Source organism: Papaver somniferum, unplaced genomic scaffold (assembly GCF_003573695.1).
Source record: "Papaver somniferum cultivar HN1 unplaced genomic scaffold, ASM357369v1 unplaced-scaffold_25, whole genome shotgun sequence".
Lineage (NCBI taxonomy): Eukaryota > Viridiplantae > Streptophyta > Magnoliopsida > Ranunculales > Papaveraceae > Papaver > Papaver somniferum.
Window position 1 is genome coordinate 150107 of NW_020635485.1, and position 6835 is coordinate 156941.

Genomic DNA, 6835 nt, shown 5'->3' on the forward strand with positions numbered 1-6835 from the left:
ATGGAAACATATCAGAAGCATTGAGAGTTCATATAAATCATTGAAACATATCAGAGACATTAGGAGATATAGTTAATAAAAAAATCATAGAGTTGTTCAAGAATGGATTCTTCATATCCTACTCCACAAAGAAAAATAGATGAGATCTATTCATCAGAGGAAAACACATGTGGGAGCGAGAATGAGAGTGAAATGCCACGTTATGAAGACAACGCATATCAAAAACTACAAAATGGTTTAGTTATTGTAGCAGAAAGTAATTCTATGTATAAATGTCCTTATTGTGTAGGTAAAAAAACAAAACCTTATGCATATGATCATTTAGTTCAACATGCTAAGGATTCTGGTAAGACGAGGTATTCCCTTAAATTTCGAGATAAATCCAATCATAGGGCTCTAACTCGCTATTTGGAGAACAGGGGGGGCAAAGAGACAGTACAAAAAGTGTATTTCACCATAAAGGCAGTGTAAGAGCAACTCCAATGGGGTGGAAACAAGCCAGTTGGACCAAACTGTTAAGCCAGAGTTTTTTGTTTTTTGAACTGGAAAGTACTAGGCCTGAGGACGCTGGACTATAATGTCTAAAGCCCACTAAAAATAAGACTAAACGATAATTTCTACATGTATGAATGAGTTTGGCTGAAAGAGGGCCAGTTCTCATTAGTGAAAACTACAGGGAAACCCATTCTCCCATATCTTTCCACTGTGAAACCTACGCTCCCAAAACTAAAGGCGCACTCATTTTCTGGAAGAAAATTATTCTCAGACCCATAATTTATAAAATTCGGTTGTCGTTCTTTTTTCTTCTTCATCATCTTCAATTGTTTTTAACTCAGATAAGGAAATCGAAGAATTTAGAGAACGAAGATTCGAGGGAGAGTTTGCTACTATGATTTTGGTTGAATCAAAGAAGAAACTGAGATTGGGGTTTTTTCAATCAGATGGAAGGTTGTTGTTCAAGAAGAGGAAATGGGATCTGTGAGATTTTGAAATCAAAGCAGATGAGAAGAAATTGCTGATTTTGAATTGCGAAAAATGGGTTGTAGTCTGTGTGTTGATTGGAAAGGAAGAGGAATTCGAAGGTGGGTCTGTGATGTTGAGAAGATTTAAGAACTTGGGTTTGTCTTTGATTCCAAGATGGCAGCAGATGGTCTCGAAATTGTGATGTGAGTTCAACACAGGAAGATGCAGAAATTGGTTGGTCGATTCAGAAGTTTGACAGTGGTTCCGTCGTCGTATGTGAAGGTATCAATAGAAGGTTTAAGAGATGGAAGTTTTGGCCGGTGGAGATAAGGAAGAAAACGAGTTGCTGCCATCGATTTGGGTGAGTAATGGAGGAGGTTAAGACAAGGAATGTGAAGTGGAGAAGAAAATGAAGATGTGTTTTTATCGAATTTTGCTTCACAACAAGGATTGATAGTGAACAGTTTCAGAAGTTAGATCATCCAGGGAAGAGAGGCAAGTTGTTGTTGTTGTTAACTTCAGTGAATAAAATGCATTTTGATGAATGTCTGAGGTTTATGTGAATGTTTAGGACAGTGGGTTTGTCTCTAATCCACATTTTCTGGTAAGAAATTGATTCTGGTAGTTTCCAAGATGCATCCGTTACACAATCCGTCACCAAATCAAAACTGCACACAAGGTGCTTGGCTAAATTCCTGAATGACCGGCCAGTTCTTGTTGCCACCTTTTAGCTATATAGTGGTAAGTCTTTGCACAGGTTTTGGAGAGGATTTAAAGTGGTGTCTGAGTCCGTTTAGAAGATTACCAGTTGAGCTGGATTCAAGAACAAGTTGCTTATGAATACATGAGTATTTGGCTCTGGTATTTGACGAGAAAACAAGGAAGAAAGGTGGGTCAGTTTGTCATATTTTCTTGAACCTGTAACAAAGGTTTGCTGCCGGTTTCAATGGGTTCATTGGTTGTTTTTCAAGGGGCAGTGGAAAATAGTTGTTGTGGACGGTGTTCAATGGAAAGGATTGAATGTGCTGAGTAGATATATATGTGTAGAATGGAACGGATGATTGAATTGTGCAGGCAGGGAGGATAATAATTTATCCTCATTCGTTGTATGCCGTCTTCAAACAACTCTTCCATGACGTTTGTCTTCATTTGCAGAGCCTTCTCTATAGACTTCACTTATTTAGCTTGTATTTGAGAGAGTGAGTTGCACTACCTACAACCACCAAGGTGGTTGAATAATCTTTTATGTAGCGATGAAAATGGATGCATAACCTGTTTTTCATTTGGAAAAGTTGTTGCATAACTTGTTATGCAGTCCAGAAAACGGCTGCATAACACGTTATGCAACAATTGTTTTTGTTATTATTGAAACCAACAAAAATAAAGACTGCATAACTTGTTATGCATTCTCGAAATTGGTTGTATAACACGTTCTGAAGTTTTTTTTGTTTTGCATAACTTGTTATGTAGTCCAGAAAATGGTTGTATAACACGTTATGCAACTACTTTTTCTTAGTATTGAAACCAACAAAACAATGGCTACATAACTTATTATAAATGCATAACTTGTTATGCAGTCGAAAAAATGTTTGCATAATTTATTAAGCGTCTGCATAATGTGTTATGCATCTTTTTTGGAGGCTGCATAATGAATATTAGTCAGTTTTCGAAAATTTTCCCTAAAACAATGATCACCTCCGATTTTTTCCGTGAAAAACAAAAATTTGATATTCTTGTTTGTACTCGTTGCGTAGCTCTCTTAAATAGATTTCCAACGATATAAAATTTGTAAAATTCCAAGGCGCCGATTTTTAGATATGTTATGTCCAAGTTGTGTTGCCAATTATACCCCTGAAAAATTAGGGTGCATAACGAGTTATCCCTGAAAAAATAGTATGCATAACCCGTCATGCAGATGCATAATCCGTCATGCAAACATATTTAATAATTTCATATAATTATGGGTGTCACAAAAATAATTATGGGTGTCACGGTACCCAAACAATGAGAATGTTATTTTTTTTGGAACGATTTTCTGGGGACCATGGTTTTATTTTGGGTAAAGGCATTAGAAGTAATTCTAGGTCACCCCATATCTAGTTATTTATTTAATACCTAATCTATCCTCTTAATTAATTTTAGGTTATGATTAGTGAATGATTTAGTTAAAAACAATAGTGAGATTAAATTAAAAAATGGGTTTATTATTAGTTGAGTAGAATTATTGAGAGAGTAGAGTTAGATAAGACGAAGGAGAAAAACATGGAAAATAAAAAAAAAAAATCCAATTCACTAAGTTTGAGTATTCAAATGATGAAAACTCATGTGATTCTCCATCTCCATCCTCTCCTAGAATATTTGTTAATCTTCAAAATGATCCGGATTTGAACTGGATTTTGAATAGTTCGGTAACTTTATATGAAGAACAAGTAACCGAACTCATCTGAAGCTGTAGTTCGGTTGCCCCGTGAGATGAACAAGTAACCGAACTCATCTGAAAGTGTAGTTCGGTTACTTGTTCCAAACACGCAGGTTACCGAACTCTCAAATAATATAATTTCTAGGAGTTACAGCGTTATGTTCGGTTGGTTCTCAACTAACCGAACTTTGGTGTACAAAGTTCGGTTGGTTCGCAAACTGCATGCACTTTTGATCTAACCGAACTTTACGTAATATAAGAGTATATAAGTTTACAAAGTTCGGTTATTTCGCAAACTTGAACCTAACAGCTAACCAACCGAACTCTGAGTTCGGTTTCTGCGATAAAATTGTGAAGTCACCGAACTTAACAAACAAAAAAAATCTGAAGTTCCAGCGTCTATTGGTTAAGTTCGGTTACTTTGTAGTTTTAAAAGTTTTTGCGAACAAACCGAACTCTATTGGCTAAGTTCGGTTATTTTGGAACTCAACATAGTGGCCACAACAACACAGTTCGGTTAGACTGGATTTGTTTTTTCGGTTCTAAGGGTGGAGTTCGGTTACTTTGTAGTTTTAAAATTTTTTGCGAAACAACCGAACAGAGAGTTCGGTGACTTAGTTTTAAATCCAATAGAACCGGACTGTTCTTCGTGTTCTTCATTTTCAAGAAGTTCGGTTAGTAAACTAGGGTTTTTTGGAAAATCGGCATAATCGAACATGGCTCTGTAACTCCTATTAAAACCCTATTTTGATGATTTCTATTCGATTGAAGCAATCAAAATCAAATTAAAGTGAAGGGTTTGTTGAAAAATACCTCCGGAGTGGTCCGATGGCAGAATCAGGTTGCGGCTGACGTCTTTTATACTCGATAAAATTATTATGTAACCGAACTTAATTGTGATTGCATTGATGTTGTTACATTTCTTAGATAGGCGGTGGCGGTGGTGGTGGGAGGAGGTGGTGGTAATCGGTGGTTGGTGGTGGTGATAATCGGAGGTGGTGGTGGTGGTAATCGGCGGTGGTAATCGGTGGTTGGTGGTGGTGATAATCGGAGGTGGTGGTGGTGGTAATCGGCGATGATGGTGGGAGGAGGTGGTGGTTATATATATAGGTGGTTATTAGGTTGGTTTTAAATTAAATTAGGTTAAGGGTAGGTTAGTCATTTCAACGTTTTAGGACACTCCTTATCACTATAAAAGGTGGCCTAATAAAACCATGGTCCCCTCAAAAAAACCATGGTCTCTAAAAAAATCATTCTTTTTTTTTTTGGGTCTCCCCCTAATTTCCCCTTCTCATTACACGGTTTACACCTAATTTTGATCATCTTTGCCCAGGCCCAAACTCTCGTCTGGTGGAGAAAAGCGCGTGCCGTTAGTAATTGAGTTATTATTAAGGTTGTCAGCCGAGTTGAATCGGATATGGGCAGTTCCTCTCTATATATATATATATAATTAAAACCAACTAGGAGAATTTCCCCCGTGTTTGTATTGCCGCTTGCTTGGTAAGTCTCTTTTCTTTCTCTCTCCCTTTTTCTAGATATATCCCTTCTCCAGCAGTTTTTCATTCTTAAATTTACGTAGTTAGGGTTTTTATGTTAAGATTTGTTTGACATGAATTGATTCTGTCTTGTTTAACGATCATGTTATTTGTTCGATATGAATTGATTTGGCCTTCTGGGTGTTTAGCAATCATCTAATCATAGTCCTCCGTTATATATTTTCAGAATACGAAGATAATCTCTCTTTCTCTCTCTCTGTGACTTGTTAATCACAACAATGTCAGCTCCTTTGAGGTAATCTCTCTCTCTCTCTCTTATAAGATCTTATAAGTAGAATTTGTTCTTGTATTTGTGTTTCTCTCTTGATGTGTTGGATTAGGGTTTTTTACCCCTTCAGAACAATGGTTCCCCAAATTAGGCGTTTAGGTTCGAAGTTCATTTCAGCAAGGAATTTCTCCTCCGAGGCTGGAGGAGAACACCAGAAGGTTTCTGAAAACATTTATAAGAAGGCAGGTGTAAAAATTGCGAAATTTGCTGCTGCTGGATTTATGGGAGTGACTTTGACTACTTGGGTGCAGTACAAAGCCAGTGGCAGAGCAACAACCAGCATCTTGGGATTTACGATTGGCAAAAATAAGCCTGAGGGATGGTGATCTTAGGTTTTTATTGATGCTCTATGTATCTCTTAAGTAAGATTCCTTTAAAAATTGCCCTATGTTTTCTCTTTCTGTCAAGAAGAAACCTAACTTTTGTGTTGTTTGAATGAATCTATCATCTATCTGTGTAATTAACATCTGATTCTGGCTCTTTGAATGAATCTGTTGCCTACTTATGAGATCTTATTAGTCTCTATTAGTCTCTCTCTGTATGTAATGCATGCTTATGGTCTCGATTAACATATCTGGCTGCCAATAATTGTTCCAGGAACTTGAACTGTGTGAACTGGTTTTTCAGCAGAGTAGAAATTGAAGTGTCCATTAGGATAAAATAGAAAACTCATCCAGCTGATTCAGAGAACATGCTGCTAGGACATGCCAGAGTTGATTTTTTTTTCTTCCTTCTCTTTAAGGAAATATGGTTATGTGCACTAGGTCTTTAGTTCAATTCCTTAAAGCCTCTACGGGTCTTCACTTTGCTACAGCTTTGAAATATGATTTGTCATCTGTTGTTTACATCTTGGTTTTTTCTTCATAGTTTTGTAGAAGACATTGGGAGAACATTAGACTTCCATAGTTTTTCCCTTATTTTGTTGGATTAGTTGTTTGTAGGATTAACAAGGTTATTTTTATCCAGACTCCCTCTAAAGAGAGTATAGATAAATTAGAATTAGAGATGAGGTTCCTCTTGAAGCAATCTTGTGACGAACTGCTGATGGGGATTCAAGAAAACGAATTGCTGATGGGAATTCAAGAAATTTTCTTGATGAAGTCATCCCTGAAACAATTTTTAAGCAGGAACAGATCTCGATTATGGAGAAACACTTTATTTCCTGTGTCTATAAGCTGCCTTGCTAAAAGATTATGTCAATAAATCAAGATAAATGGCTAATGATGATAAACTTTTTTATCTTAGCGGATTTCAGTGAGATTTATCAATGATCTGAATATTACACACACTGAAGCCTAAATCTATTCTTATTGACTACTTCTTTAACTTTAAAGAATATATAGGTATTGTTTGTGCTTTGTTGTTTTTTAATTTTTAGAGAGTTCTGATTCTCCAACCACTATCCAATTAGAACACTAGTATCTCAACGATATATACACGTCTACTCAATATTGAACCTATCTCGTCATAACTCCCAAGATTGGCAATCACATAGCCGAAGCTAAAGAACTCAATTATGAATTTGAATCCAAAATACTCAATTAAACTAATCACAACTCATGATTAATTTAATCGGAAATGCTCAACATAAGTGAACTTATAGAGACTCAAAAATACACAATTAGATTA

The 6835-nt window shown here is 36.4% G+C and overlaps 1 non-coding gene across 1 annotated transcript; it reads left to right on the forward strand.

The window, feature by feature from the left end:
* The first annotated feature begins 6420 nt into the window (after positions 1-6420).
* LOC113341203 lies at positions 6421-6503 on the forward strand. Its single transcript, XR_003355821.1, has one exon. It is a non-coding gene; the product is annotated as a small nucleolar RNA R11/Z151 (small nucleolar RNA).
* Positions 6504-6835: the final 332 nt, after the last annotated feature.